At 46.3% G+C, this 8,645-nt stretch overlaps 1 protein-coding gene across 2 annotated transcripts in view; it reads right to left on the bottom strand.

Moving 5' to 3' along the window:
- Positions 1-8,133, bottom strand: part of TEX2 (testis expressed 2) — a 46,313-nt gene extending 38,180 nt beyond the window's left edge. Inside the window, exon 1 of one of the 2 annotated variants that reach the window (XM_054645016.2) lies at positions 7,967-8,133. The gene's annotated coding sequence lies outside the window, so the exon portion shown is untranslated. Of the gene's footprint in view, positions 1-7,929 lie in introns of both variants that reach the window. The other variant, XM_054645017.2, reaches the window with a different exon arrangement.
- Positions 8,134-8,645: the final 512 nt, after the last annotated feature.

The raw sequence follows: 8,645 nt of genomic DNA on the forward strand, positions 1-8,645 counted from the left end.
CCTAATTGCTAAGAAACCATGGGAGATAGATGGAAAAAAAATCCCCAGCTTTGCTGGCATTCTGAATTTAAATGATCATTTCACAGGAATGTAAAGGCACGTATTGCTCCTAAGGAGAAAGGAAGTCAGTACACTGAGAGGGTAAAGTGAGGTCCTTGGGCATATGGGGATCCTTCCCACTCTGTTTTTCTTCTCAAAATGTGGCACTGATAACAAGCCTGGAAGGATCATTTGTCATGTGAATACTCAAAACAAACAAACAAACAAAATAAGATTGGGAAGAACATAAACAGAGCTCTCCTCTCTTCTTTTTTCAGCAGCATGGATCTACCCCAACACAGTCATTCCCTGTGTGAACCAGGCCACCAGTGTGAAATTAAAGAAAAATAAAATTTTCCCTAAAAGGTTTAAGTTCATTAAAGGTTTTCTGAACTTTTCAGCACTCCTTGAGAAGTGCTCTCACCCATTACTCATTTTCTCTCAACATTTGCTCCTCTATGGTATAATTCAGTCATACCACACAGACACAGGTCCTTAACTTAGTGGAAGGCAGACCAGTACAATGGGACTTCTGTAAATGAAATCATTCCTCCAAAACTCTATTTCAGAGAAGCACATACTGAATTTTGACCAGCTACATAGGGAGCTGTAAAACACACACACAGATCTCACTTCTGAGAACATTAATCAGCAGAGCTGTCTGCAGGAATTTCATGACAACTCCACAAGCTGAAAAGTAAAAAAGTCAGCAGGTGGGTGTCTTGTAGCAATACACACCAAAATTCACCAGTTACCTGCTGAATCCACAGTGCAATATGAACAGCTTAAAAAAATTTTAGTGAATTTTTAAGAACTCCAGTTCTACTTTACATTCAAGCTGTATTAATGCAAACTCTCTGTTGTCATTCTCCTTTGGGGTTACTTCCTTGTAAAAAAAGAGCTAAAGTCTTCCCTTTCTTATCCTATATTTTTTACTCAAGAAAAAGGTGTCATCAGTGTAATTTGTCCAGGAAATGCCTTCAACACCATCAAAATTTCTACTACTGCATTTAGAAATAATTTCTACAGTCTCAACCAGCTAAAAAACAGTTAAGGGTGAATGCACTCCCCTCTATGTGGGTTACATTTTGTGCACACACATACACAGAAAGTGAAGTGTCATTAAAGCAGCTTCAAGGAAATTAATTTTAGGTCATCAATTTTAAGGTCTTGATTTGCTGGGAGATAAAAGAACAGCAAAAGCCACCAGATGGATTCAAAAGGGCAAAGGGAAATAAGTGTCTTTGAGCCATATCCTGCCTTGTCCAATTACAGAATTATGCAGGCAAGTCTAATTTCAGGCATGGGGCAATGTTCCTATATCCATGCTGAATTCATCCACCAGGCATTTGTTTACCAAAGAGAGCCAAGCTCTGAATTACAAGCACCATGAGCAGGTTTGTGGGTATGCACAGCACATACCCAGGGTGTGGGTGTGTAAACGAGGCTTTTAATTGCTCAGAGAGGTCAGGGCTGAGAAGCCAAGCAGGAGTGGCAGCTCAGGCTGTCTTCCAGGATAAGGTGACAAAATAGTGAGGACTGCAGGGTGAGGAAGGTGCTCCCATCCCTGCAGAGCTGCCTCTGCTGTGCTCTGCACAACAAAGGCTTCAGACAACATTGGTCACTCGTTTGGGGAAGCTGAACTGAGCAGTGCAAGTGGAAATGCACACATGGGATGGAAATCTCTCACCTCCACTCCCCACCACGAGCTCCTCTCTGTGCAAATGAGGAACAGCCTCCACACCCCCTCCAAAGCTCTCCCAGCTCCATGAAGGATCAGAAGTGTTATGCCAATAACATTCCCTTCTCCAGCAGCCCGAGATCAGAACAGAGCACACAAACCAGCATTGATCTGGCTGGGGTTATGGAGGAGGAGGCTCCAGGAGCCACTGATCACACCTCACCCATTTTTGTCCATAAAGACGTTTCCAGAGTAGTCAGTCCAAGGTATTTTCATTGGTAAATGCACTGCTTAGGGCAGCTGGATGGAAGAAGCAGACACATCCCGAGAAAGCAAAAAAAAACCACATCCCGAGAAAGCAAAACCACCATAGGGCAGCAACACTATTTACTCATTTTTATCATTTCAATTGTGAAGTTTTAACATGGAAGAAAGAATGATAGCTAGGATGTAGGCAGGATTTAAAAGTAAAACTGGAAAGTTGGCCCAACTCATCAGAAAAGCAAAAGTTCGTAAAATCTGTTTAATGCTCCAAAACCATTGCCAATCCACATCTTAAAGTTGCAGGACAAAAGAAATGGAGAGCCACACAACTGAATGTTTACACTTTTAAATATAACACACCTCTTAATGCACATTTTCAGACACTCAGAGTTTTCTGAAACTGTCAGGCACTGCTTTTGGCTTGCCTGAAATCTCTCAGCAGTGTTAAGGCTTCTGGGAACACTCAACCTGTTCTCAAAAAGGGAATGATAAAAGGGAATAAAGGGAATTACAAAACAGGAGAAAGTTTGTATGCACAGCTGGTCCGTTCTCCATCCACATCTCTTGCTACTCACTAAAAATAACATATAAATAGAAGAGTAACACTTTTTTCTTTTCTATAAAAAGACTTTAGTAAAGTTGTCACACATCTGCTCAGAAGGTTTATTCAAAACCTGGCAGAGTGTTTATTAACTAGCACGCTTCTGAACTGACAGACATTCAGGATTATCTCCCCCTTAGTTCTTTCCACTTCTCCTAATTCCTTTGTTTAATACTTCAAGTTAAGTTGAAAAGGAAGAAGTGTGGAAATGATTAGACAAAAAGAAATGCTACTGAGGAGGTCCTACAAAGATAAGCCTTATCAAACGTCACAGCAGCTCCAAACACGTCAAGAGTTGTACAGATCACTTCCATTTCCCACCAAAGTACATTTATTTATGTGACCAACCCCAAGTATTACACAAGAGTATGAGGAAAAAAGCGAAGCCACTCCAGGCAACAGGGATGACAGATACATATTAAGCAAGCAGAATGGCAAAGCCTGGCTTGGAAAGCACCCAGGGAGAATCTCCACCTTGCCCTGGCCACAGTGGGGCAGGGAGATGGGAACAAGCAGGGGGAGGTGCCAGCAGGCAGGGCTGTGGGAACGATGCTCTGCAATGCTCTGCTCCTGCAGGGCATCACTCCTTGGGATGGAGCCCTGGCACAGCCCAGCCAGGCAGGCTCTGGGTACCTGGGGGCTGCAGAGAACAAGGAGGCAGAACAGCTGCAGCTCCCAGGCAGGAGACAGCCAGCACAACTCGGGCAGCTTCCACTGCCTCTCCCTGTCACATGTTGGGTGACATTTCCTACCCAAGCTCCCACAACACAGGCGTGTGAGCACCACCAGCTCCTTCCCCACACAGAACCCTCATTCTTCCAGCCTGTCTGGGCTCATAAAAACAGTTTTCTTTTCTCAGCCTTAATGCTGACCTCCAGGGAAATAGCATGTTTTTACATATCTCTTTTTAATTTCAGATCAGTACTTTACTGCAGTCATGACAGGTCACATTCACATTTCACTCCTCTGCCATCTGCTTTGAAATTCCCAGTATCAAAGGAGTCCATAACTTGGTGCTTATAATTTTGCAGTCCTATTTTACAACAAAAGTGTAATTCAAACAAAACACATGAAATCCAGAGTAAGATTTAAAGTCTTGTAGCTCTGTCTTCTATTTCCACTAATAAAACCCAATATAGCAATTTTTTGGACCAAAGAGATCCTTTAAAAGAGCACTCCAATGCCTGAATAACTATTTTCATACTCCTGAAAGAGATCCTGTTCTAAGCTTGAGCATCCCATATTCTCACAGCTCCAGGAAAACAATTCTGCAGGCCAACAGCACAGTCACAGCACTAAGGGACATTCTCCTGCAATATTCCTGTCATCCAACACCAGCAGGGTCAGAGGGCACAACACTTTATAAACCACTGAGACACAGGGTAATGAATATTAAAGCCTGGTTCACACAACGATTCATTTCTGCTGCCCTCCTGGCCTTTATGGGGAAACACCACTGTTTACCATGTTTATTGATCTTCTGTTATCCATTGTCCATCAGTCCTCTTCCCTTTTAGAACCCCAACTGCACTGGGTATTGATTTGGACTTTGCACAGCAGAGTAACACACTTTACTGTCAGGAGAGGAGAGAGTTAACACAAATAGGAAAGATAATGAACAGAGAAGTGGGAGTTTTGAGGAGCAGAAAGGCAAATTCAGAGAATAAACCCTGTTTTATCATTATATTCTCATGTCCCTGCACAGACACTAACAATTGTCTTCAACAGAGACAACAGTACCCAGAGAATAAATATGACTGGTAAGTAACACAACACCCTGGAACTTCTCTCCTCCCAGAGGGTGAAGCAGGAAATAAAAACACCAGCAAAACTCACAGGGATTACTGCACACTGCAGGCACCTCAGTCACTCTGACCTACTCTACCATCAAAACTTGCTCCTCTGCTTCCTTTCCCTCACCACTTCCAACAGAAGCAAGATGGACCGTGGCTAACACAGGAAGTCTTCAAGCAAAGCCTCTCAGATGCTTCAATTGAGCAGTTCCAACTTAAGACACTTGGGTTTTATTTTTCAGAGATAATGGTCATCAAGGAGTCCATTAAAGGAAATGATGAAAGAGGCAGATTCTGCATTACTGAACTGGTCTGACTGGGAGTCCTGCACTACACTGGTTGCATTGTTACTGTGCTGACCAAGGAAAGGAGATTTTGCTCTGTACAGACTCAAACTCATGAAACCAAGTCAGCACAAGGCAGCTTCCAGGGCAAAACTCCAGTAAGGACTTGTGTTAAAGAGCATAAAAATCACCTTAAAAGACTTAAAATTCCATTTGTCAAGTATGTAAATACTTTAGGAGCTGTGATACACAAAGCTTGGCCCAAATCCAAGCAAATCCATTCACTCACAGCTCTTCTGAAGAGGATACTACTTCAGTGCTATCTCTGCAGGAGGTGAACCCTCATCCCTCACAATGCTCTGAGGAACAGGGCCTGAGGCTGCTGGGCAAGGATAAATCCTCCCAGCCAATGCACAACCTTCAGCTCTTGTTGTCTTTAGCTGGAAACGGGATTTTGATCAATTATTATTAACTTTCTGTCTTCAAACTTCTGTGCTTGCCATGTTAACAGAAGCTTCATAGAAGCGACCTCCAAGAAGAGATAATTCACCATTCTGTCAAGAACAGCTGATCATATATTTTTATGACATATTATTTGGGATTTTTGTCCAGCAGAGATGCTTGATTCACCACTTGCAGTACAAACCCCCCCCAAAACAAACCCTTTACTTTGTGAATCTGAACCATTTAGCACAATCCTCTACAATAAGGAGCAGTACACTTTTTTTTTTTGTATCAACAGTTCTGATATGATATTGTTCTCTCAGTAGCTCAGTGTTCCACCCTCCTCCGCCTTGAAAGCACAAGACATCCTTTCAAGTGTCCACTTTGCATTACTTAAAAATGTTCATGCCCTTTATCAGGCACATGTGGAACCCTTGTGCACTTCCAGAGTTGGTTTCTACTCTGAACACATCTCTTCTAATACAAAGTACACACTCATGACAGCTCACAGTATTAACTCTTATCTTTTTTTCTCTAATCTCTAAGCCTACATTACGCTCTCATTTTCCAGCATACATTGTCATCTGACTGTTTCATTTAGGGCAGTAAGGGTTTCTAGAACATGAGGCCTTTATTCATGGATAAATGTTTTAGAGCACACTGAATTAGCATTACTACTGTGGACATCTGATACCACAGTTTCTAGCTTACCAAAGAAAAATAATAAAAATCCAGAGATTTGAGGGACTTTTCCAAGCTCCAAGACTGTGTTTAAGACCAGAATTTAGTAACCCTCCCCTCCATTCTTTTGGAACCTAGTTTATCCTAATAAACATCCTTCATTGTCCTCAGCTCCCGGGCAGGTGTCAGTTACACTCTGCACACTCAGCACCACAATTTCTTCATCTCACGGGCAGAAACTGCTAAAGCTCAGCCCTGGAGAGCAGGACAGGGGAACATGTCCCTACCTATGGCCACTGCCATGCCTGTGCCTGGTCACCTTCACCCACACAATGGAACTCTGGTGGCCTTCCAGATGTGGTACAGGAGAAACTCTGATTTCATCACAGAGAATTGGTTGAGTTGGCACAAAAGGTAGGGGTAGAGCAGCACAGTCCCCAAATGGATCAACTAAAAAGCTCTTTGAATGCCACAATGCATCCTCAGTCCTCCAGCTCTGTGATTTTAAATGCATTTCAGTTATATTAGCCTTGTATTTGCTAAGTAAGTTTCATTAACTCCCATTACTTTGTTTACACACCTACCACAACAGAGAAATTACTGGCATTACCCATTATATCCAGGCTTCCTGCTCCACATTCTTTACTCTGAAAAACAACTGGATTAGAAGTTCTTTAGTTAGAAACAACTAAATATTTGGTATTTAAAGCTGGAAGTCTTAAGAGTTGTTATCACACAAAAAGAAGTATGTAATTAATACACACTATTGGGCCATGTCCTTCCTCAAGTTTTAACTTTGGATTTTTTTTTTTTCCTGAAATAGGTCATTTCAATAAGGTCTTTGCATGGACCAGAAGTGTTGTTCACAAGAGAAGCATTCAGCTTGCCAGTACAACTCCCAGGCTATATCATACCCCAGCAAACTCCAGTGTAAGACACCTCTGAGCACAGAATCAACTTCTTGGTCTTTTACTCAAGGGAGAAAGCACCTGCACTGCTTGAGAAACACCACCTCAAGCCTCAGCACCTACTTGGAGCACAATTAATGTGCCACCCACAACACAGCACCTCGTTGGATCAGCTCTGAAGTCAGAGTAGTAACCTCTCATAAATCATAAAACAGCATCACGTCAGAGTCTTTAAAAGTCAATTTTAACATCCCAAGTCACTAATTTATCATTTTACGCTTAAGGTAAAGTCCTTTTACCTCTCATTTAGCAAATTTTCAGTTCCAAGAAAATCAAAACAGAGAACTCACACTGCCTGAATTTTATTCAATTTAGGAATATTAAGTTATTTCAGCACTAAAATGACAACATCTTCTCGTAAAAATATACACCCCTGAAATTGCAACCCCTTATTTTTCCTGAGTTGCACAGGCAATATCATCTTAAAAGAGGAGTATGACAAAGCATCTTAACAGAAGATAATCTCACAGCACTGAAGACTTACGCTAATTTATCTTATGGTTATAATACTTAAGTGGCATACAAAAGTTTCAATTAACCTCCACTGTATACTTCATTTCCCAAAATTATGATCAGGAGCTCCTCAAGACATTTGCTGACAGACACAAATCACCAAGAAGTTCAGCACAAACATTCAGGAGGAACTTTAGCACACGCTGAAGAGACACAGTATACGGGTTTAGCCCCTGAACTGCAATGAAGATAACACAGATGACACTGAAAATTACAAGAGAAGCAGAAACCAAGGAGCCGACAGCTGGGGCAAGAGAGAGGAAACAATTTTAGTAGACAGGAAACCTCTCGCCTTTGGTGGCAAAAGCCAACTGAAAAATTTTCCCCCTGTTTCAGCAGAAGCGACCGCTGCCGCCTCCTCTGTCGTTTGTTTTTAAGGTGCCGCTCGTACTCCGGCAGCTCCTGCTCAGCGGCAGCCCCGGCTCGGCAAACCCGGCTCCCGCGCCGAGCAGCGGCGGCTCCATCCCGCCCAGCCCCGCACCGGCCCCGCTGCCCGCGGGCTCCCGGCTCTCCCCCGGCCGCCATCCGCGCTGCCCGGCCCCGGGAGCCGCCCGCGGCCCGGCCCGACCGCCGCCCTCGGCCCCTGCGCTCCTCCCTGCCCGCAGCCCGCGGGGACCGGCGGGCGCTGCCGGCCGCCCTCACGGCACTGCCCGGCCCCCACCTCAGCCGCGGCTCTCGGCACTGCCCGGCCCCCTCACCTCAGCCGCGGCTCTCGGCACTGCCCCAGCCCCTCGCCTCAGCCCCGGCTCATGGCACTGCCCGCTCCTGCCCGCGCCGGGCGGCGGCAGCGGCGGGGAGGCGGCGGCGCCGCCAATCCGGGCCCCGCGGGGGGACGGGCCTGCCCGAGCCGCCGCAGCGCCGGCCCGAGGGGCGGGACGGGGCGGGACGGAGCGGGGCGGGCGGGGGCGGGGACGAGGACAGGGACAGGGACAGGGACAGGGACTGGGGGATAGGGACAGGGGCACCCCTGGCAGCCGGAGCGGCCCTGTCCGTCCCTCGGGCGCTGCCGGTGTTCCAGCGGCCGGTGGTGGTGACGCTCAGAACGGCCCCCGGGGTGAGGAGCCGCTCGGGCCCGCGGCCGGCGCGGGTGCGGAGCTGCGGCCGCTCCCGGCTCCAGCCGCTCCCGGGCGTGCCGAGCCTCCCGCGCCCCGTGCGGGCCGCCCCGGTAATCCGCCCGTTCCAGGAACGCGGCGCTCGGTGCGGGTCTGTGGCACGGCTCGGTGCGGGGCATCGCCGGGGGAGCGGCTGCGGCAGGAAGCGTGTGCGCGACCAGGCACAGAGAAAGGAGCTGGTTGGGATCTAAACAGTGCAGAAAAGGCCAAAAATTATCGGCTCCCTCACCGAGCAGGCACTTATCCCAGGAAACCTGCCCTGGCA

The sequence above is a fragment of the Agelaius phoeniceus genome, chromosome 19 (assembly GCF_051311805.1).
Source record: "Agelaius phoeniceus isolate bAgePho1 chromosome 19, bAgePho1.hap1, whole genome shotgun sequence".
NCBI classification, from domain to species: Eukaryota; Metazoa; Chordata; class Aves; order Passeriformes; family Icteridae; genus Agelaius; species Agelaius phoeniceus.